The sequence below is a fragment of the Notamacropus eugenii genome, chromosome 6, assembly GCF_028372415.1.
Source record: "Notamacropus eugenii isolate mMacEug1 chromosome 6, mMacEug1.pri_v2, whole genome shotgun sequence".
Classification (NCBI taxonomy): domain Eukaryota; kingdom Metazoa; phylum Chordata; class Mammalia; order Diprotodontia; family Macropodidae; genus Notamacropus; species Notamacropus eugenii.
The window spans coordinates 229,446,391-229,470,165 of record NC_092877.1 but is presented as its reverse complement, the minus strand read 5'-3'; the positions used below and the strand labels follow the sequence as shown (position 1 = coordinate 229,470,165).

Below are 23,775 nucleotides of genomic sequence, written 5' to 3'. Positions count from 1 at the left end.
TAATCAAGTGCCTCTGATTGAATCTTAATTTCATCAATCAGAATCTTTACTAAGAGTAAAGTACAGAAACAAGAGTTTCTTTAACTAGAAACAGGATATGTGTTTGTATTGTTAATTATTTTGATGTGATTAAAGATCTTCTGCACCCATTAATGGGCCTGTTAATGAGGCATTGGTTCTCAAGGTTTGTGATGCCTTCTGGCTCTAAAAACAAGGTATAAATACTCTGAGTTGAGGTTTTACTTTGGGGCTTACTGATTGGATGTGCTTGTTTGGCCAAATGAGGACCCTAGGAAACTTCTAAAGGAGCCCCCCACCCCCTGCTTTGGAAACCCAGATATTGGTGCTTTCCTCTCAGGTAACTTATGGTCAGTCAGTTGGATCTGTCTGTTGATGGTCAGGCAGAGGAAGCCTCGTCTGTTGATCTTTGATTTCTCTGTATTTTCTTTGAAGTTCAGGGTGCTGACTCCCTTGAAGTGAATGATATATGTGCTTGGTTAAAGGAATGATACATGTGCTTAATTAAAGTGATTGCTAACCCCTCAAAAGCTGCCTTTCCTTTTATGGATGCAGATCTAAAAACCTGTGAGAGCAGGCCACCCTGTATATGTTGGGGTACTTACTGATGTGTGTTCATCCTTCGTTGCTGAAGAAGACCATGCCATCAGAGAAATAATGACAGGACTTGCAGTTGACTTTGTTTTGAGTGAGGGAGGGCTGTGCAGGTCACCAGTCTCACTTCTCCTCCAGAGTCATCTGAATCCAGTGACCAGATATTCATCAGGATGACTGGAGATGACCCAGGATGAGACAATTGGGGTTAAGTGACTTGCCCAAGGTCACACAGCTAATGTCAAGTGTCTGAGGTGAGATTTGAACTCAGGTCCTCCTGACTCTTGTACTGTTGCTCTATCCATTGCACCACCTAGCTCCCAAAGCCTCCCTTTACAGGAGGCTTTTCTAGCTAACTTCATTTCTTCATTAGCTGTTCTGCTTGAATTCTACTACAGGAACATCATCTGTGCCCCACTCTACACACACACACACACACACACACACACACACACACACACACACACACACACACACACACACACACACACACAATGGGTGCCCTCTAGCAGTACCCCTCTCACCCTTTTCAGTCCCTTTTTGTGTATTATGTTCCTCCATTAAATAGTAGCTCCTTGAGGGTGGAATCCCTTCTTATTTGTACTCCCAGAGGTTAGCACTATGTCTGGAATATAGTATATAATTAATAACTATTTATTGACCACCATTCTCTGGTCCAAGTGGTACAAATGAGGTATACAGGGAGAACTAGCACCTCTGGTGTGAGGGCTTGCTGAGCCCTTTAAAGGCTGCTCATCCACCTTTGGTGTCCACCTTATTCACCCAACTTTCACATGTGGCTCCAAGAAGCTATAGTGTACACAGCAGCCATACCACAGTAAACCATCTCAGCAGATGGTTAAACTAGGTTGAGGGTAACTGATGGGCCTCAAATCCATCAGTGAGCTGGGAAATGTCTACCCCAAGTATGTCAAGACTTCCTCTGGCTGAATGGGCAGATGAGAACAATTTGTCCCAACAGCCATGAAGGTGGGCTGCTAATGCAGGTACTGTAAAGCACTCGGAGCTTGGTCAGACATCTAAGATGCCAAGGTCATCCACTGGGTCATCACCAGTTGCTTTTACTTTTGTGATGTCACTGAGCTTCAATGATTCCAGAAAAAAGAGTCAGAGGCTGATGATTTTGTGCAGCTGCCTCACTCACCTGTAAGTCAAGACATCACCCCAGAATAGCATTGGTTCTCTTGGAAAATAAAAAATGAACAACAACCAATGAACAATAGGGCTCTGCCTCTAACTTCCATGAAATCAGGTAGATAGAATAAATTTCTGACTTTGGAGAATACAAAACATCCATACACAATAAAGAGACAATAAACATTTAACTAGATGGCTTATCTGCTTAGAAATGAGGAAAATGAGGGGTGAAAGAGTTGTTGCTTGTTTTATTTTCCCATTTGAATTCAGCTAGAGAATAGGAAGAAATTATAATGTGAGAGATGTCCCTAGGCAATTTGGGACTGCAAAACACAATGAAAATCTTAAAAAGCATCCTGTGTCATGACCTTAGAGTAACAGCCAGGATTGCAAGAGAAAAGTTCTTTACACAGAATCCTTGGGGTCACATAATCCCTGACTCTGATCTTTCTCTAAAGACACCATCCCTTCTGGTGAGTGGATCTGATAACATTGTGTTCCTGTGCTGGGATGTGAAGGGTCCTCCAGTTGTTTCCTGAGATACACAAAGAACGACAAAATTCCATGTCTAGCTTCTGAGAGTTATTGAAGAAAGCAAAATTTCCAACTCCCTCCCATGGCTTTTTTTCCCATCTCATTGTCAGGAAAAATGCTTTCAAAGTCACATTCCCTACAAATATTATTCTGCCTGTTAAAGAAAAGCCACTGGCAGAGCTATTCAGCAACACCATTATACCAACCATCAGTCTCACTGGAGTACTGCACAATCTGTGCCACTGATCAGAAAGTGGCTATTTTAGCTTTGAAGGGGAAATCAAGCTTCCAAAAACAGTAATGAGCTTATAATTATTTTAACTAAGAAATATAAAAACAGCTCCTTTCTCTCCAAAGGACAATGCAATTTTTGCCAGGACTCCAAACTCTTGATAAAATATTTAAGTTCTTTCACAAACTGAAATTTATAGAAAATAGCAGATTAGAGATAAATAGGCATGGTAAAGAAGCATTAGATAAGAAAAAAAATACTCATGTGAGGGAATCCACAAACTGGTTTACAGGGAAAATATGATAGAGAAAATTAACACAAGTTCATAGATTTAGAATTAAAAGAGACCTTTGACTTCATCAAGTTCAACTCTCCATTATCACAGATTAGGAAACTGAAATTAAGAGATATAAAAAAAGGTTTGCCTAAGGTCACACAGGTGGGAAGTGGCAGACTGGGGTTTGAACCTAACTCCAAATACAATTGCCCATTCCATTAAACCACACTGCCCTTTGTCCTACTGCTTTCATTTAACTACCAATCTCCTCTTCAACAAGTTCTTACTTTCTATCCCTTCAATCAATCAACATGCATTTGTTACATACCTGCCATGTGCCAACAGCTGGAAATGAAAGACAAAAATAAATGAGTCCCTTTTCTCAAGGAGCTTACAAACTATTATTGAATAGGGCTTGCCTCATTTAAACTGAGACCTGTTAAAGACCTCATCTTGAAAAACCCTACCTTCCTACATCTTGGACCATGGCCATCTCCAGTTATCCTGGTCCATATCTGGCTACTGGACTCAGATAGCTCTGGAGAAAAAAATAAGATCAGTGACTTTACACAGACCTCCCTAACATAAATTCAATTCATTTGCATGTCATGGCACCACATCCCTGATTTCATGGTTCTCTTCAAGAATGAAGGACAAACAGCACCAGCAACAGCAATTGTTTCAGAAAAGATACTATGTACCAAAATAAGTACACACAGAATAAAGACAAAATTAAAAAGAAAAAAACAAGAACAATAAACAAGCTAAGGGAGGAATGGTAAAAACAAGAAGAATGGCAAATCAGGGAAGCCTTCGTGTAGGAGGCAGAACCTCAGCTGAGTCAAGAAACATAAAAGATACTATGAATAAGAGATAAGGAAAAACAGAATTTTAGGCATGGGGGATAGAGGTGGGCAAAATTCACTGCAACAGAATATATTATGCTTCAGCTGAAATAAAAAAAAAAGCAGAGATAGCAATCCTGATTTCAAACACAGCAAAAGCAAAAAGAGATCTAATTAAAAGAGATAAGGAAGGAAACTACATCCTGCTAAAAAGTACCATAGAAAATGAAGAATCTCAATACTAAACATATATGCACCAAGTGGTATAGCATCCAAATACTTAGAAGTTAACAGGGTTAGAGGAAGAAATAGCCAGCAAAACTATACCAGTAAGGGACCTCAACCTCTCCCTCTCAGAACTAGATAAATCTAATCACAAAATAAATAAGAAAGAAGTTAAGGAGGTGAAAAGACTTTTAGAAAACTTAGATATGGTACAACTCTGGAGAAAACTGAAGGGGATTAGAAAGGAATATACCTTTTTCTCAGCAGTATATGGCATATATACAAAATTGACCATGTACTAGGGTATAAAAACCCCACAATCCAATGCAGAAAGGCAGACATATTGAATGCATCCTTTCAGATCATGATGCAATAAAAATTACATATAATAAAGGGCCATGGAAAGATGGACTAAAAATTAATTGAAAACTAAATAATATAATCCCAAGGAACAAGTGGGTCAAGCAACAAATCATAGCATCAATCAACAACTTCATTCAAGAGAATGGCAATAATGAGATAAACCAAAACTTATGGGATGCAGCCAAAGCAGTTCTTAGGAGAAATTTTGTATTTCTAAATGTTTACATGAATAAAATAGAGAAAGAATAGATTGATAAATTGAACATACATCTAAAAAAGCTAGAAAAAGAACAAATTTTAAATCCCCAAATAAATACTGAATTAGAAATTCTGAAAACCAAAGAAGAGATCAAAAAAATTAAAATTAAGAAAACTATTAAACAAAAAATAAAACTAAGAGCTGGTTTGTGGAAACAAAACAAAAAAATAGATAAACCTTAGGTTAATTTGATTTTTTTTAAAAAAAGAAGAAAACCAGATTACCAGTATCAAAAATGAAAAGGGTGAATTCACCAACAATGAAGAAGAAATTAAAACAGCAATTAGGAGCTAGTTTGCCCAACTGTATGCCAATAAATCTTGCAATCTAAGTGAAATGAATGAATATTTACAAAAATATTAATTTCCCAGGTTAGCAGAAGAGGAAATAAAATAAATAATCCCATTTCAGAAAAAGAAATTGAACACATTATTAATGAATTCCCTAAGAAAAAATCTCCATGAACAGATGAATTTACACGTGAATTCTACCAAACATTTAAAGAACAATTAATTCCAATAACATATAAACTGTTTGGAAAAATATGCAAAGAATGAATCCTATTAAAATTTTTTTTATGGTACTGATACTTAAACCAGGAAGAGGCAAAACAGAAAAAAGAATTTATAGACCAATTTCCATAATGAATATTGATGCAAAAAATTTAAATTGGATATTAGCAATAAGATTACAGCAATTTAACATGAAGATAATACACTGTGATCAGGTAGGATTTATAGCGAAAAAGCAAGGCTGGTTCAATACAGGAAAACTAAGCATAATTGACCATATCAATAACAAAATTAACAGAAATCATATGATTATCTCCATAGATGCAGGGAAAGCTTTTGACAATATACAATACCCATTTCTATTAAAAACACTGGAGAGCATAGGAATAAATGGAATTTTCCTTAAAATGATAAGTATCATCTATCTAAAACCAACAGCAAGCATTATATGTAATGAGTATAAGCTAGAAGCATTTCTAATAAGATTGGGGGTGAAACAAGAATGTTCATTATTGCCACTGTTATTCAATATTGTACTACAAATGTTAACAATAAGAGAAAAAAAGAAATAGAAGGAATTAGAATAGTCAATGAAGAAACAAAACTATCTCTCTTTAAAAATGATATGATGGTATATAGAGAATCCCAGAGAATCAGCTAAAAAACTACTTGAAGTAATTAACAAATTTTGCAAAGTTGTAGGATATAAAATAAATCTATAAAAAAACATCAGTGTTTCTATATATTACTACCAAAGCACAGAAGCAAAGATTGAAAGAGAACTTCATTTAAAGTTATTATAGATGATATAAATATTTGGGAGCCTACCTGCTAAGACAAACTCAAAAACTATATGAACACAATTACAAAACACTTTTCACACAAACAGAGTCAAATTCAAATAACTGGAAAAATGTCAGTTGTTCAAATGTATTCTAGGTGATATAAAAAAAGGTAATTCTACCAAAATTAATCTATTGTTCAATGCCATACCAGTCAAACTACCAAAAAAAATTTTTTATAGAACTAGAAGAAAATAACAAAATTAATCTGGAAGAACAAAAGTTCCAGAGTATTGAAGGAATTCTTGAAAAGAAATGCAAGGGAAGGTGACCCAGCTGTACTAGATATTAAACTGTATTATAAAGCAGCAATGATCAAAAGGACTTGGTACTGGCTAAGAAACAGACTGATGGATCAGTGAAATAGGTAAGTATACAACACACAGTAGTCAATGACTATAGTAATCGGTTTCATAAACCCAAAGACTCCAGCTTTCAGGATAAGAACTCCCTATTTGACAAAAACTTCTGAAAAAACTAGAAAATTGTGTGGCAGAAACTAGGCATGGATCAGCATCTTAGATCATATACTAAGATAAGGTAAAAAAAAAAAGTAAAAAATATTTATGTATAAAGAATGATACTATATGCAAATTAGGAGGGCAAGGAATAGTTCACCTGTCAGTTCTATGGAGGACAGGATAATTTATGACCAAATAAGAGATAGAGACCCTGACATACACAGGAGGGCCTGTACAGGTTCTTAGATCTGCTTTTCTAAAAGGAAAACAACTTTTGAGGGATCAACAATCACTTTAATGAAGCACATATGTAATTCACTTAGTTCAGAGGAAAAATTCAGCACCATGAACTTCAGAGAAAATACAAAGAAATAATAACCAAAAGACAGGACTTCTAACTGTCTGACTGTAAGCAATATATACATCAGAGATCAACAGACAGATCCAACTGTCTTACATACATATGGAGAGAGAAGCACCAACATCTAGGTTTTCAATACCAGGGGGCTCCTTAGTGGCTACCCAGAGTCTCATCTGGCCAAACAAACACTTCCAATGTGTAAGCCCAAAAGTAAAACCTCACCTCAGAGTATATATACACTTTTCAGAGGTGGAGGGCAGAACTCTCTGACCCAGTGCCTCAACAGAAATTAACAAAAGCTACTTGAGGCCTATTAACAGGCGAGGAAGATCTAGTTAACATTACATTCCCTAATTGATAAATGTTTAAAAGATATGAACAGTCAGTTTTCTTATGAAGAAATTAAAGCTGTCTCTGTCCATATAAAAAAATGCTCTAAATCAGGACTTCTTAAATTTTTTTTTTGCACGTGTGACCCATTCAGCACTTCTTGAACTGTGGGTTTAGATTGGTTAATAGCTGAACAAGTTGTAGTACATGAATCTAAAACTATTGTTCCATTAGAAATGATGGGCAGGAAGATTTCAGAAAAACCTGGAAAGACTTACATGAACTGATGCTAAGTGAAGTGAGCAGAATGAGTAGAAAATTGTACGCAGTAACAGCAACATTGTGTGATGACCAACTTTGATAGATTTAGCTCTTCTCAGCAATGCAATGATCTAAGACTATTCCAAAACACTCATGATAGAAAAAGAGTATCCACATTCAGAGAAAGAACTATGGAGTCTTAATGCAGATCAAAGCATATTATTTTTTCTTTTTTTTTGTTTTTTTATTTCTTGTGGTTTTTGCCTTTTGTTCTGATTCTTCTTTCATAACATGACTAATGTGGAGCTATGTTTAGTATGATTGTATAACCTATATCAGATTGCATGCATCTTAGGGAGAGGGAGAGATAGAAGGGGGAAATTTTTGGAACTCAAAATCTTATAACAATGAATGTTAAACATTAAAATAAATTATTTAAAAAATTTTTTATTACAACAGGAGATTTATTTAGTGTCTAATGTGAGGAACATCCTACTACCAGTAATTAAGGTGTAGATCTGGAGATTACAAGAGGTCTCATGTAGTAGGTGAGATCTGAGCTGTGTTGAAGGAAGCCAGGAGATGGGAGAAGGCACAGAGCCAGTAAATGGACTAGCATGTGCAATGAATTGCTAACATCTCTTGATCACAGACTATGTAGAGGGTAACAGAGTACATAAAGACTGGATAAGTAGAAAGACATCATGTTGTGAAAGGCTTTAAAAAGTAAGCAAAGGGAACTTCCAAGAGCCAAGATGACAGAGTAAACCTTAAGTGCTCTCACTCTCCCTTGCTGACACTGAAAAACCCAGAGAATATTGGCCCAGGAGAAATCTGGGAATAGTGGAGCCAGTAGAAGGGGTATAGCAGTCTTTCAGCTCAGTAGGCTGGGGATATTGACGGAAAGGGTCTTTCTTGCCATGGCTGAAGAGGACCAGTGCAGCACCAGAGGCATCCCAGAAAGCCCAATCTAAGTGGACCAGCAGGAGATCCTGAGCACAAAGGGGGTGTGGGGGTGGAGCCAGTAAGCACCAACACCAGGACCCCAGGCATGCCTTAGAACAGTCAGGGGACACCCGCATATATGGGGGTCCACTAGCCACTGAGCCTGCCTGTTCTCTAGCACACTCCTAGGGAGGAAGAGATCTCCAGGGGCTAGACCACCCATCCCCCACACCTTGTACTATAATCTTTAGTGTAATCCCAGGGAAACTCAGAAAGACTTCACCTGCCCTTGACCTTGGCACACACCAGCTAGCTCTGCACCCAGGTAAACTGCAGCATTACATAGCTTCTAGCTTACAGAACCAGAGGTCACATCACACAAAGTCAGTAACCAGACCCCTTGCTCCCAGCACAAGAAACGTAGGAGAGAGCCTACTGTGCCCCCAAAGCAGAGATACACTTTAAAAGCCAGGAAAAAGGCAATCACCATGAGTAAGAAGCAAATTAGAAAAGCAAAGACCAGAGAATCTGACCATGGGGATAGGGAATATCAAAATATGAATTCAGAAGAGGACAGCACTGACAATATACCCATACCTGAAATCTTGAAAGGGAATATGAACTGATATCAAGCCCAAAAAGCATTTTTGGAAGAGCTCAAGAAGGATTTTAGAAGCCAAATTAGAGAGGGAGAAGAAAAATTGACCAATGATTTAAAAAATATAGTTGACAAAAATGAAAAAAAGAATTCACTGAAGGAAACAGCTCCTTAAAAAGTAAAATTGGCCAAATGGATAAGAAGGTACAAAACCTAACTGGAGAAAATAACTCCTTAAAAAGAAACAACTGAACAAATGAAAAAGGAGGTACAAAACTAATTGAAGAAAACAATTAGTTAAAAATTAGAATTGGGTAAATAGAAGGTAAGGGGAAGACTCCATGAGGCATCAAGAATCAGTCAAACAAAATCTAAAGAATGAAAAAATAGAAGAAAATGTAAAATATCTCATTGGAAAAGCAAATGATCTGGAAAATAGATCCAGCAGAGAAAATCTAAGAATTATTGGTGTACTGGAAAGTCATGATGAAAAAAAGAGCCTGGACAGTATCTTTCAAGAAATCATCAATGAAAACTTTCCTGACATCTTAGATCCAGAAGGCAAAATAGTCATAAAAAAAATCCACTGAAAATTTCCTTAAAGAGATCCCAAATTAGAAACACCAAGGAATATTGTTGTCAAATTCTAGAATTATCAGATCAAGAAGAAAATACTGCAAGCAGCCAAAATGAAACAATTCAAATTATTGAGGAACTACAGTCAAGATAACACAGGACCCTGAAGCTTCTACATTAAAAGATCATAGAGACTGGAATATGATATTCTGTAAGGCAAAGGAGCTTGAACTACAACCAACGATTAATTACCCAGAAAAATTGAGAATAAAGCAAGGAGATGGACATTCAATGAAATAAGGGATTTCCAGACCTTCCTGATGAAAAGGCCAGAACTCAATAGAAAATTTGAACTTCAAATATAAGACTGAAGAGAGGCATGAAAAGGTAAACAGAGAGAAAAGAAAAACTTATTTAATATGGGCAAAGCATTTACATCCCTATGTGGAAGGATGATACTTATTAATCTTGAGAGTTGTATATTTATTATGACATTTAAAAGGGATATATATAGAGGGTGTGGGTATAAAGTAATCGATATGATGATAAAAACCTAACTAATGGATGCAAAAGGAGGAGGCAGAAAAGTGTAAATTATATCACATGAAGAGGCACAAAAACATATTATAGTAGAGGGAAAGAAGGGAGGAAGATGAGCATTGTTTGACCTTTACTCTCATTGAATTTGGTTCAAGGAGGGAATAACATGCTCAGTTAAGTATAGAAATCTAACTTGCTCTACAAGCAGTAGGAGAGGAAAGAAGGAAGAAAGGGGAGGGAATGGTTAGAAGGGAGGGAAGAAGTAGTAAGAGAAAAGGGAAAGAAAAGGGAGGGGACCTGATAGAAGGGAAGGAAGATTGAGAGAGGTGGTGGTCAAAAGTAAAACTCTGAGGAGGGGAAGGGAGAAGGGAGAAATAAAAGCATAAAGAGGGGATAGAATGGAGAAGAAAGACACAGATAGTAATCATAACTGTGAATGTGAATGGGATGAGCTCTCTCATAAAAGGAGGCAGATAGCAGAATGGATTAAAAACTATAATACCACAATATGTTGTTTACAAGAAACACATTTGAAACAAGGGGATACGCACAGGATGAAGGTAGAAACAACCCCATTTCAGAAAAAGAGTGGACAAGCCATAAATAAACTGTCCAGGGCCAGTGAATTTACAAGCAAATTCTATCAAACATACAAAGAACAATTAATTTCAATACTATATAAACTATTTGGGAAAACTAATGAAGAAGTAGTCCTACCAAGTTCTTTTTATGGTACCAATATGGTGCTGACACCTAAACCAAGAAGAGCCAAAACAGAGAAAGAAAATGATAAACCAATTTCCCTAATGAATATTGATGCAAAAATTTTAAATAAGATATTAGCAAAAAGATTACAGCAACTTATCACAAGAATATCAGGTAGGATGTATACCAGGAATGTAGGCCTGATTCAATATTAGGAAAATTATCAGCATAATTTATCATATCAACAACAAAACTAACAGAAACCATGTAATTATATCAATAGATGCAGAAACACTGGAGAGCATAGGAATAAATGGAACCTTCCTTAAAATAATAAGTAGTATCTACCTAGAACATCAGCAAGTATGGTATATGAATGGAATGGAATACTATTCTGCTATAAGAAATGAGGAACAGGTGGACCTCAGAAAAACCTGGAAAGACTTATACAAACTGATGCTGAGTAAAGTGAGGAGAGCCAGGAGGACATTATACACAGTAACAGCCACAGTATGCAAGGACTGTTTTTGATGGACTTAGCCCTTCGCAGCAATGTAAGGATATAAAACATTTCCAAAGGACTCATGATGCAAAATGCCATCCACATCCAGAGAAGGAACTACGAAGTTGGAAAGCAGAATGAAGCGACTCTTTTCTCCTCTGTTATGTTTTGTTTTGTTTTGTTTTTCTTATGGTTTCTCCCATTCATTTTAATTCTTCTATGCACCATGAATAATGTGAAAATGTGTTTAATAAGAATGTGTGTGTAGAAGTCATATAAGATTGCATGTCATCTTCGGGAGGGAAGGTGGTGCAAAAGGGAGAAAATTTGAAATTTATGGAAGTGATTGTTGAAAACTGAAAACAAATAAACTAAAAAATTTGGGGGAAAAAATTTAAGCAAAGGATTTTATATTTGATCCAAGAGGAATAAGGAGTCACTGGAGTTTGAGTAGGGGGATGACAAGGTCAGATTTACACTCTAGGAAAAACATTTTGGCCTCTGGGAGGACAATAGACTGAAGAGGAAGAGACTCGAAGTAAACAGACCAACCATCAGACTATTGCAATAGGCCAAAAGTGGAGTGAAGTGGTGGGAGGTGGGGGGGGGGGGGGGGGGACAGGAGGACGGAATATAGAAAGAGATGTCAATAGAACAAGAAAAACTTGATAACAGGTTGAATATATGGGATAAACAAGAGTGAAAAATTGACAATGACGTGTAAGCTTGGGGTACTAGGTACATGTAAGTGGGGTACTAGGAGAATAGTAGTTCTTTTGACAGTATTTGGAAGGTTAGGGGAAAAAGTGATGACTTAGGCGAAAAGAAAATGAGTTATATTTTGGACATGATGAATTTGAGATTTCTACAAGAAATTCAGTCTGAGGTATCTAATGGCAGATCAGCAGAGAGATTAGGGCTGGATAAATAGACCTGTGAATTATCCACATAAAGATGATAACTGAACCAATGGGATCTAATGAGATCACCAAGAGAAACAATGTAGAGTAGAGGTGCGATAAACAGCCCACAAGCAGCATATGGATCAGCACACTCCAAAGTGCTGCCTGAACCAGATTAAAAGGTACTTAGGAATTATTGAAAAAAATAAATATAAATATAATAAAACAGTGATAATATTACATCTTAAAACTATATCAATATTCAGCTTTTCAGCATTCTGGATTAGTTGCCTCCCTTTCTATTTGAGTTCGACAGTCATAGTATAGAAGAAGGAAAGAGAGCCTATGAAAGAACCTTAGAGGATACTCAAGTTTAGTAGGCATGACCTGATCAGCAAAGGAGACTAAGGACAGATAGGAGGAGGAGGAGGAGGAAAAGGAGAGCAGTGTCATGAAAATCTAGAGAGGAGAGAGTAATTAGGATAAGACGATGACTGACACTATCTAGAGTCATAGAGCTTGGGTAGCCAGGTGGCACAGTGGATAGAGCACCAGGCCTGAGGTCAGGAAGATGCAACCTCCTGAGTTCAAATCTGGCCTCAAATACTTGCTAGCTGTGTGATCTTGGGCAAGTCACTTCACCATGTTTGCCTCAGTTTCCTCATCTGTAAAATGAGCTGGAGAAGGAAATCACAAACCACTCTTTGCCAAGAAAATTCCCAATGGGGATTCAGTTGAAAGGTAAGATTGGAAAGCCAGAATGAAGAGGAGTCAGAAGAGGGAATGAAGAGAAGAAATAGGAGCACCAATTTTAGATATTCTTCTCCAAGTGTGTAACCACAAAAGGGAAATGTAGAACAATAAGCTAGCAGGAATGGTTAGGTCAGTGATCATTTTCTGAGGATGAAGGAGACATGAATATGTTTGTAGGCAACAGAGAAGCTAGTCAGGAGACAGGCAGAGATCTAAGTGTGAATGAGAAAAAGGTTCAATCTGCTGGAGAAAAGGGGATCATTATAGAGGGGATTCTCTTGTCAAAGAGAAGGCTACCTCTTCATGTGAGACAGGGTGTGAAGGAAGACTTAATAGGCCATGATATCTGTGTGAAATGAGATGAAGAGGAGCCCATGGGTGTGAGGTCTTAGAAAATGGCCTTAATTTGAGAGGAAGAGAGATTGAACTATGAGGCAAGGTGCTCAGAAGAGGGTAGAGAAGTGGTGCTAGGGAGGCCTGAGGAGGCATCAAAAAGGTTTAGAATTTCTTATTGATGAGAAGAAATCTCGGAATAGTTTGATATATACCCTACCCCAGGGACTTTAAGCATGGCATTTAATCTCTCTGTCCTAATTTGTAAAATACTGGAGTTGGACTAGATAGCCTTTGAAATCCCTTAGAGCTCCAGGTCTATAAACCTGTGACTACCTTGATTGGCCCTCCTCTCATCACTCTAAAGTAAACCATTATCCTTATTAAACTCTGACACCCAGAAATGAGTATAGAACTCCAGATCTGTGATCTAACAAGAGCAGAATACTTAAAAAAAATAATCACCTCCTTATTCTTCGAAGCTATGTCTCTCTTACTATAGACCAATATTATATTAGGATTTTTGGCTGCCACATGACACTTTTGGTTCCTATTGAGCTTGTAGTCTGCATATTTGTTAGACAAATTGCTATTTAACTGTATTTCACCTGTCTTGTATTTCTGAAATTTATTTTTTTTAACCCAAGCATAACACCTAGAGCTATCCCCAAAGTACAGTAACCTGTCTTAAGGGGTGGCAAATTGCTTAATACTGGAAGTTTTTAAGCAGAAGTGAGAGACCATTTTGGGGAGAATATTGTGGAGAAGACTCCTGTGTAGGTATAAGTTGATGTAGGTGACCTTCAAGTTTCTTTTCAATGCTGAGATTCTGTGATGTTTGAAATAGGTTTCCATATAGGATGTTTGTTGAGATTCACCTCACTGAATCATAAAATAATAGGGTTCTCATTCTCAGCCTGGGTCACCTTTAAAGCAGCCTCAAAACCAAAAAAAATTATCTTTAGTTTTGAAGACTTTGATTAATACCCAGTGCCAATAATTAACAAATCAAATTGACAGAAAATTTTTTTTTACCTTTCTGTATTTTTTTATTTTATTTTTTGTATTTAAATTTATTTGTTTTCAACATTCATTTCCACAAAATTTTGAGTTCCAAATGTTCTCCCCATTTCTCCCCTCCTCCCACGCCAAAACGCCAAGCATTCTAATTATACCTATCGCCAATCTGCCCTCCCTTGTAACATCCCTCCCTTCCCTTATCCCCATCTTCTCTTTTGTCCTGTAGGGCAAGATAACTTTCTATACCCCATTACCTGTATTTCTTATTTCCCAGTTGTATGCAAGAACAATACTCAACAGTTGTTCCTAAAACTTTGAGTTCCAACTTCTCTGCATCTCTCCCTCCCCACCCCTTCCCTTTGGGAAGGCAAGCAATTCAATGTAGGCCATATCTGTGTAGTTTTGCAAATGACTTCCATAATAGTCGTGTTGTGTAAGACTAACTATATTTCCCTCCATCCTTTTCTTCTATCCCTTCCCCCATTTCTTCTATTCTCTCTTTTGATCCTGTCACTCCCCAAGAGTGTTGACTTCTAATTGTTCCCACCTCCCACTGCCCTCCCTTCCATCATCCCCCCCACCCTGCTTATCCCCTTCTCCCCCATTTTCCTGTATGTAAGATAGGTTTTCATACCAAAATGAGTGTGCATTTTATTCCTTCCTTGAGTCAAATGTGATGAGTAAGCTTCATGTTTTTTCTCTCACTTCCCCCTTTTCCCTCCACTGAAAAGTCTTTTACTTGCCTCTTTTATGAGAGACAATTTGCCCCATTCCATTTCTCCCTTTCTCCTCCCAATATATTTCTCTTTCATCCCTTAATTTCATTTTTTTAAGATATGATCCTATCCTACTCAATTTACCCTGTGCTCTCGCTCTCTCTCTCTCTCTCTCTCTCTCTCTCTCTCTCTCTCTCTCTCTGTGTATGTGTGTGTGTGTGTATGCGTGTGTGTGCGTGTGTGTGTGTGTGTGTGTGTAATCCCACCAACTACCCATATACTGAAAAAAGTTTCAAGAGTTACAAATATTGTCTTTCCATGTAGGAATGTAAATAGTTCAGCTTTAGTAAGTGCCTTATGATTTATCTTTGCTGTTTATCTTTTCATGCTTCTCTTGATTCTTGTGTTTGAAAGTCAAATTTTCTTTTCAGCTCTGGTCTTTTCATCAAGAATGCTTGAAAGTCCTCTATTTCATGAAAGACTATATTTTCCCCTGAAATATTATACTCAGTTTTGCTGGGTAGGTGATTCTTGGTTTTAGTCCTAGTTCCTTTGACTTCTGGAATATCATATTCCAAGCCCTTTGGTCCCTTAATGTAGAAACTGCTAGATCTTGTGTTATCCTGATTGTATTTCCACAGTACTTGAATTGTTTCTTTCTAGCTGCTTGCAATATTTTCTCCTTGACCTGGGAACTCTGCACTTTGGCCACATGTTCCTAGGAGTTTCTCTTTTTGGATCTCTTTCAGGAGGTGATCAGTGGATTCTTTCAAGATTTATTTTGCACCCAGTTCTAGAATATCAGGGCAATTTTCCTGGATAATTTCATGAAAGATGATGTCTAGGCTCTTTTTTTTGGTCATGGCTTTCAGGTAGTCCCATAATTTTTAAATTGTCTCTCCCAGATCTATTTTCCAGATCAGTTGTTTTTCCAATGAGATGTTTCACATTATCTTCCATTTTTTCATTCCTTTGGTTTTGTTTTGTGATTTCTTGGTTTCTCATAAAGTCATTAGCCTCATCTGTTCCATTCCAATTTTTAAAGAACTATTTTCTTCAGTGAGCTTTTGAACCTCCTTTTCCATTTGGCTAATTCTGCTTTTTAAAACATTCTTCTCCTCATTGGCTTTTTGAACCTCTTTTGCTAATTGAGTTAGCCTATTTTTCAAGGTGTTATTTTCTTCAGCATTTTTTTGGTTCTCCTTTAGCAAGTTGTTGACTAGCTGCTTTTCATGATTTTCTTGCATCTCTCTCATTTCTCTTCCCAATTTTTCCTCCACCTCTCTTACTTGATTTTCAAAATCCTTTTTGAGCTGTCCATGGCCTGAGACCATTGAATATTTATTTTGGATGTTTGGGATACAGAAACCTTCACTTCCGTGTCTCTCCCCGATGGTAAGCATTGTTCTTCCCCATCTAAAAGGATGGGAGAAGATAACTGTTCACCAACAAAGTAACCTTCTATAGTCTTATTTTTTTCCCCTTTTTTGGGCATTTTCCCAAACAGTTATTTGATTTTTGGGTCCTTTGTCAAGAGTAGGGTATACTCTGGGAATCTGTAGGATCTCATTTCTTCCAAGGTGGCACAATCAAGCATGTACACTGGTCTGGGAGCACAGAGAGATTTTTGTGCCCAGAATCTTAGCAGAGTTTCCTCTCCACAGCCACCTGGCCTCCAGTTCCACCAAGCCAGCACTGGGAGCTGAGATTCAGATAACCTGCATGTGCAGGGCCAACATTCAGTGTGAGATAAAGATCAGCTGCTGCAGGGCCTCTACACAGGGCTGAGGTAAGCATCAGCTGCTCAGTGCCCTCAGGGTTTTTACAATCCAACAATGGATACCGGCTGCTGTAGGGGCTGCTGTGGGAACTGCTGCCACCTGCCCGTTGTGACCTCTGTGGCCGCTGCCTAAAGCCAGAGCTATGGGAAAGCCCCTCTCCCTTCACAACCAGCTGAAAAAACCCTGTCACTGACCTTTGGCAGCAGTGGGTTGAAGGATCTGCAAACCCATTGCTACTGTGACTAGAGATTCCACCCCTGAGGGCTGTTTACAAGCCGTTCACCATGGCCAAAGCTGGTCTGCGCTCTGCTTCACATCGCAATAGATGTTTCCCAAGGGACTTTCAGGTCACCCTCAGCTGGAAATCTCCTCCACTCTGTAGTTCTCCACTTCTGCTGCTCCAAAATTTGTTGAGAGTCCTTCTCTATAGGTATTTTATGGGTTATGTGGGGAGAGCCAGCATATGTGTGTCTTTCTACTCCACCATCTTCCAGAAAATTCTTGCTAATAAATTGCTTGTATCCACTGAGAGAAGTAGCATAGTTGGAAGAAAAGACGATTGGACTTGGAGTTAAGAGAGGTTCAACATCAAATCCTCCTGAAGACAGTTACTAGCTATGTGACTATGGGTAAGTCATTTAATTTCTCTAGGATTCAGTTTCCAAATCTGGAAAATAATCTATAGTAAGAGGATAATAATACCTATATTCCCTGTCTCATAGAGATGTTGAAATAATGAACCTGTAGCCAATTTATTGTCTGGGATGCTTAGCTACATATGAAGAGAAAAGAAACCTTTCTACTCTCTATTCTACAGCGCCCATCTTGGAATTCTGGCCTGTCAGACTTTCTCCTTTCTCTCCTCTAACAGGACTAGACTTAGTAATTGTCTTACTCCTTTCAAGGAGGTCTTATTGATGGGATGCTTGGGTTCCTGTGCTTGGACCCCAATTCTAAAATCACATTTCTCTCTAAAAGTCACATTTCACCCTAGCCCCAAAACACTATCCTGGGCAGTTTCTCCCCAGCCCAAGGACAGCCTACGTGAGATCTCTCTTCCTGATACAGTAGCCAGCTGAATTTATTGGTTTGAACCAGTTGTGTACTGACTGAACCTGCTATGTACTGGGTCATAAAGAGATTTACTACTCACTGACCAATCATATGTATCCTAGACTTAGACATACATATACTCCTTTATGTTTATCTTATCTAATCAGATATTGATGGGAACAGCCTGGGTATTTCTCAGTCAGCCCTGACCCTGCCTTGGGTTATTTCCTGATGAACTCTGGGTAAAATACCTGCACAGTAGATACTAAAAGTTCATGTTCCTTTAAGAACTAACTACTCCCTAATCCTGCCCTGAATCACCTAGTTAGCATATTTGGCATATGTCTTACTATATAATATCCTATATAAACTTTAACTGTACTCCTCTACGTTTACAAGTTCCCTAAGAACTCTTGACCTCTGAAAAACATAATAAATCTTTACCACCTTGACTTCCAGGAAGACTTGCTTGAGTCTGTGAATTCTTTCAGGACAGCCCATCCAGGGAACTCCAGCCTTAGGGTTCCTGTACTTTTCCAATCCTTATCATTATGAGCCTGTGTAGAGAGAAAATAATGGAGAATGACTTAATGTGTCCATTTCCTCCCTTACCAGCTAGCAATACCAAACAGCTTGATTTTTTGCTGAAGGGAAGGAATGGGGAAAGAGAACTCTGAATGTACTTTTACCATACTTTGGGATGTTTAAACCAGGTGTCCCCAAAGTCTTAGTGCAGCAGTAAGCTTCAGTAGCTTACCACTGCACTGACTTTTGAAATACCATATATAACATAGGAGAAAAATCCAGATCAGTAAGATTCTCTCTTACCTGTCAAGACACTCTAGCTAAAACAGAATCCTGGCATTTGAAATAGAAAGTTTATACCTTTGTCTTTCTCTACATATACAAATCACAGTCTCTCTCCTACGAACTTTCTATTTGCAATTAATGATATACACAAATCAAAGCAGTTATGTTTGATCATAACTTCATATCTAAAGTGGTTTTAAGAGGGGAGAGGAAGAAAAAGAGTTTATTAAGTGCTGATTATGCGTCAGCTACATTAAGTGCTTTACAAAAATTATCTCACTTGATCCTCACAATAATCCTGTGAGGTAGGGGCTATTTTTATCTCCATTTTACAATTGAGGAAGCCTAGGCAAAAGGAGAATAAGTAACTTGTCCAGGGTCACCCAGCAGTGTCTAAGGTTGGATTTGGGTCTTTGTGACTCTAGACCCAGTGTTCAATCTACTACACTACCAGCTGTCTTAAAATATTGATTAAATCGGATATTATGGATAAACTTAAAAGAGCAGAGTAAAATTTTGCTGCATTATGGGAAAAAAGGAAAAGAAACATTGGCAGGGTGGGGAGGGGATTGAAGCAATCCACAGTTTCCTAATAAGAAAGTTCAACATGCCTCATTGGGTTACAGCTACACCCCTTCTCAAGTAGCCAAACATCCCCCTCTTCCATTGGAGGGACTCAGTCTATATTTTCTCTCTTTCTCTCCTGAGCGGATGCATTCAAATCATGTATTTGGTCAGTCTCTCTCAAATCCTTTGCTCTGATGGATGCACAAGAGTTTCTCAGTCTTTCCTAGGGCAAGAAAAAACAACAATGTTGTTTTGGGATGCCAAGTGGATGGAACCAGCTTCCAACCTGTGGGTGACTGGAGCCTAACAAGGCTAGAGATAGGAGTCAGAAATCAGGCAGAAGTTTAATTTGAAGTGAGGGAAATGGTTTGCAAGCAAGGACATGTGTGCCAGAGCCCCAGTCCTACTGGGTGGGACCGAGGCAGTGGGGCAGAGGAGATCTCAATACTTTTACCAATAGCTACAGAGTGAGCAGTAGCCCTGACAATGAGAGGTAATGGCAACAATGAGGCAAGTTTGATTCACAGCAATGTTTCATGAGCAGAAACAATTCTGGGCTTTTGTTGAGACTGGGATCATCCAGAGGGCGAACGCAAAACTTTGTTATGCCAAGCTCAGGGCACAGCCTGCTTCTCTCTGGAGAACAGGGTGTCTCCTAATATCTTGAAAGGGACTGCATTTCCCTGAAGTTTATACAGCTAGGCTCTGAAAACTTCATTTTACGGGAGAAAAGTGCTCACTTAATTCATAAATTACCTTGTAAAACTTTAAAATTGTACAAATATCTACTATAATTATGTTGTATTATAAAACTACTCCCAAGATTGATGCCATCCATCCTGAGTTCCATCTTCTATTGTACGCACCTCTAAATCTCTTTTTGTTCTAAGTCGGAACACCCTTCAATGTCCTTACTTGCATTTCCTTATTCTAGTTTCAAAGGATTAACTGACTCACCTCACTGTTCAGATTAGTTCTTCCAATCATACTCAATCCTATTGATTTCCGTCTCCTTCAGGACCTTGATTCATCAATCATCCCCTCTCTCTTTCATAGTTAATCTCTTTCCCCTCTACCAATATATGGGCTCAAGGGTCCTTTATTCTTTTTTTAAGGCAAATTTTCCTTAATCCTGCTTTCCTCTTCATCAATCATTCTATGTCTTTCTTCCTAATCTCTACTGAATTCCTAGAAGGAATAATCCTTATTGATTATTTCTCCTTCCATACCATCCAGTCATTCCTCAGTTCTGTATAACATGGCTTCTATCACTAAATATCTACTGAAGTTCCTCACTATATAGTCATTGATAGTTACCAAATTTCCAAATCCAATTCCTTTATCTTAGTACTCATTATTCTTGATCTTTCAGTATTACTTAATATTGCTGATTGTCTTTTCCTGCAAACTCCCTTGAATTCTAATGGCACCACTGTCTCCTGACTTTCTTACTTGTCTAAATATTCATTTTATTCTTTTTCATTGGTTCATTATCTTCTTTCCACCCTCAGTATAAATACTTCTTAAGATTCTATCCTTTTTCTTGCCTTCTTCTTTCCTCTATTGTTTCTTCCTCAGAGATTCTATCCACTCTCAAGGCTTTAATTATCATTATATAGATAACTCACAAGTGTAAATGTCGATCTCTAGAATCTTCTACTAAGCATTAGTCCTGTGTCTCCACAGTGCCTTCCAGATATCTATGCCTGCATAGATAAAATAATGCCACCTTCAAACCCAGTATGTCCAAATGCAAGTCCTTATCTTACCCTTCTCCCTCTCAATGTCCTGATTTCTGCTAATATTACTACTGCCTTTTAAAATATTCCAACTCAAATTCTTAGTCATCTTTGACTCTCTCCTTTTCTCATTTCCCGTATTTGGAATAAATGTGCTCGCTTATCATCTTTGCTTCATGGAGGTCTTTCTTTTCTTCAGTAGTACTACTTTCCACATGAAGCTTTTCCTTATCCCCACATTTCTAATGCCCTCCATTCTTAACTACCTTGTATTTATTCTATCTCTATTTATATATGTACATGTTGTCACCGCTAATAGAATATAAGGTACTTAAGAACAGCGGAGGGGGTTGTGTTTGTCTTTGTCCCCAATGCATATCCCCAGCATATCAAAAGAACTTAATAAAAACTTATTGATTGATTTATAATGTTTTTCTTCAGTGCAAAGATCTCTAGGGCTCTCTATTGCCTCTAAGGTAAAACATAAACTCCTTCACTAACAGTCCTACTCAATCATGTCCTCACTTACTTTTTACTCTTATTTCACATTATTCCATCTCATACATGTTACATTTCACACAAACAGAGCTACTCTTTCCTAATATCTCCTAGCATCCTCACTCCTTTGCACTTTCATGCACATCAGTTCCCAAAGAATGGAAAGGTACTGGCTCTTTATCCACATTAATTGGTCTCTCTCTTTCTTCAAGGTCCAGCTCAGATATCATCTCGTCTGTGAAACTTTTCCTCCTCTTCCCAACTTAAAATGATCTTTCCTTCCTCAATTTTTTTCTATAGCATTTTATCTTACTCTTCCTTTGCCTGAATTACATTCTATCTTGTATGATACATATATGAAGGTATACTATATCCTTTGGTAGATTGTAAACTCCTTGAGGACAATTGTATTTTTTTAAATGTTTAACATTTAAAGATTTGAGTTCCAAATTTTATCCCTCCCTCCCCTTCCCCATTCCTGAAATGGTAAGCAATCAGATATAGATTATACATGTGCAGAAGATGAGATTTTAGATGACACATGAAGGAAACCAAGGAAACCAGGAAGTGGAAATGAAGGGGAAGAGTATTCCGGGAAAAGAAGACAGCTATTAAAAATCTTCAGGCCAAGAAATGGAGTGTCTGGTTTGAAGGCCAACAAGGAAGCTAGATCAAAGAGTATGCAGATTATTGTAAGACATAAGAACACTGGAAATACTGAGGAGAGGGGGACCCACTAAGTTATGAAAAGCTTTGAATGTCAAATAGAGGTTTTTGTATATGATCCTAGAGGTAATTGGGAGCCAATAGAATTTAATGAGTAATGAGATAACATGTTAAGACCTGAGGTGACAAACAAAATGTGGAACTGTCCATTTTCTCTGCCAAGAACCCAATCCATGTTCTAAAACAAAGTCCAGTCCTGTGTCCCAGTTACCCCTCCCTCCTTTCAGGATCCTGAAGACCTAAACTACAGGCTGTAGAACAAGTCTGCTAGGGTCTCAGAGAAGATAGAGCATTCTATGCTGTGAAAGATTTCTGCAGGAGAGTGGAGGAAAAGAAAGAAAAAGGCAGGACCTGTGTTTGGACTTGAAATAGACCTCAAGCTCACATCCTAACCCCCAGATTCCATAAAACATTGGATATTCAAACTCCAAATGACAGAAACCACTCCAGTTTCAGTGATATCAGTGTGTCAACACTTTGAATTGCTGAATCAGAGAACTGAAGGACAAAGGCAATGGGACAAGACACTGTGGGGGGGGGAGGGGAGGGTCTGTGCAGCACTCCACTAGGCCTGAGAAAAAGAACCCAATATTTAGTTGACCCCCAAAAGTCTCTTGGGGCAATGTACTTAGTGTGGGAAAGGCTGAAGAACTTTAAGATCCAGCCAACAAGGAAACCATAATCAGAGGGGAAAGGAGTCAGAAAATGAACTATGGTGGAAAATAAGGGAGAAAAGTTTGAAAGAAGGAAACTCAAAGACCTTGAACATAAGTAAAGAGGAAAATATTAATAACAGAAGGAAATAGGGCCTCTAGATTTAATAAAAAAAATTCAGGCATATATAAATAAATACTGCAAAACAATAGAAAATAATCCAACGCTTGATTAGACATAGGAGTCTATGGAATTGGAGGAGAACATGGAACCACAATGTGTTATTTCTGAGTGGTTTAAAAGAGAACTAAAAACGTTGAGAGAATTTATGGCCTACACAGCAAAAATAATGGGCAGGATAGAAAAACCAACAATGGCAAGTCTCATCAAAGAAACAAAAGAGATCGTGGATTGGGAGGACAGATACGCAAAAGTGAAGAACACTCTAGAAGAAGAGAAGCAAAAAAAACATCAAAAGAGAATGTGCTCTCTATTCAAGCAAAACATCCCAAAGAGAAGATACAACCTTAACAAGGAATGATAAGAATATGACAAACAAATGGCACCGTAATACAAGAAATAATCAAAGAAAATAGACACGAACTTCTGAATGAAGGAAACCAAATATTAATGGAAAGAATTCATAGATCATCTCCAGGAAAAAACCAAACAAACCCATGACTGCAAAAGTCAAGATACAGAGTGGCCAAATTTAACAATTCCTTTGAGAAACAACAAATTCTGCAGGTGACCAGGAATAAGACCTTTACATATAAAGAAAAGGAAATTCAAATAACCCAAGATTATTCTGTATCTACCAAAAAAAAAAAAAGTAGGAGGAAATGGAGCAATGTGTCCTGAAGAGCAGCGACACTCAGGGTGACCTGCCCTGCAAATCTGAGCTCAACTATAAATGGAAAAGATGGATTTTTGAAACATTCTTAGAAAGAAAACCAGACTGAAAGAGAATATGTTTCTTGAGTACCCCAGGCAAGAGAAATGCAAGAGAGGAGAATGAAAGCCAAAGCCAAAGAAAGAGACTGCAACAGTGACAACAGACAGAGTACCACTAAGAGACTTTTTTC

The 23,775-nt window shown here is 38.0% G+C and overlaps 1 long non-coding RNA gene across 1 annotated transcript in view; it reads right to left on the bottom strand.

The window, feature by feature from the left end:
• LOC140512743 (uncharacterized) overlaps nt 1–18,253 on the bottom strand; it is a 33,685-nt gene extending 15,432 nt beyond the window's left edge. The window contains exon 1 of the long non-coding RNA XR_011969896.1: nt 18,144–18,253. This is a non-coding gene — a long non-coding RNA (uncharacterized lncRNA). The remainder of the gene's footprint in view (nt 1–18,143) is intronic.
• Between the last annotated feature and the right edge of the window lie 5,522 nt (nt 18,254–23,775).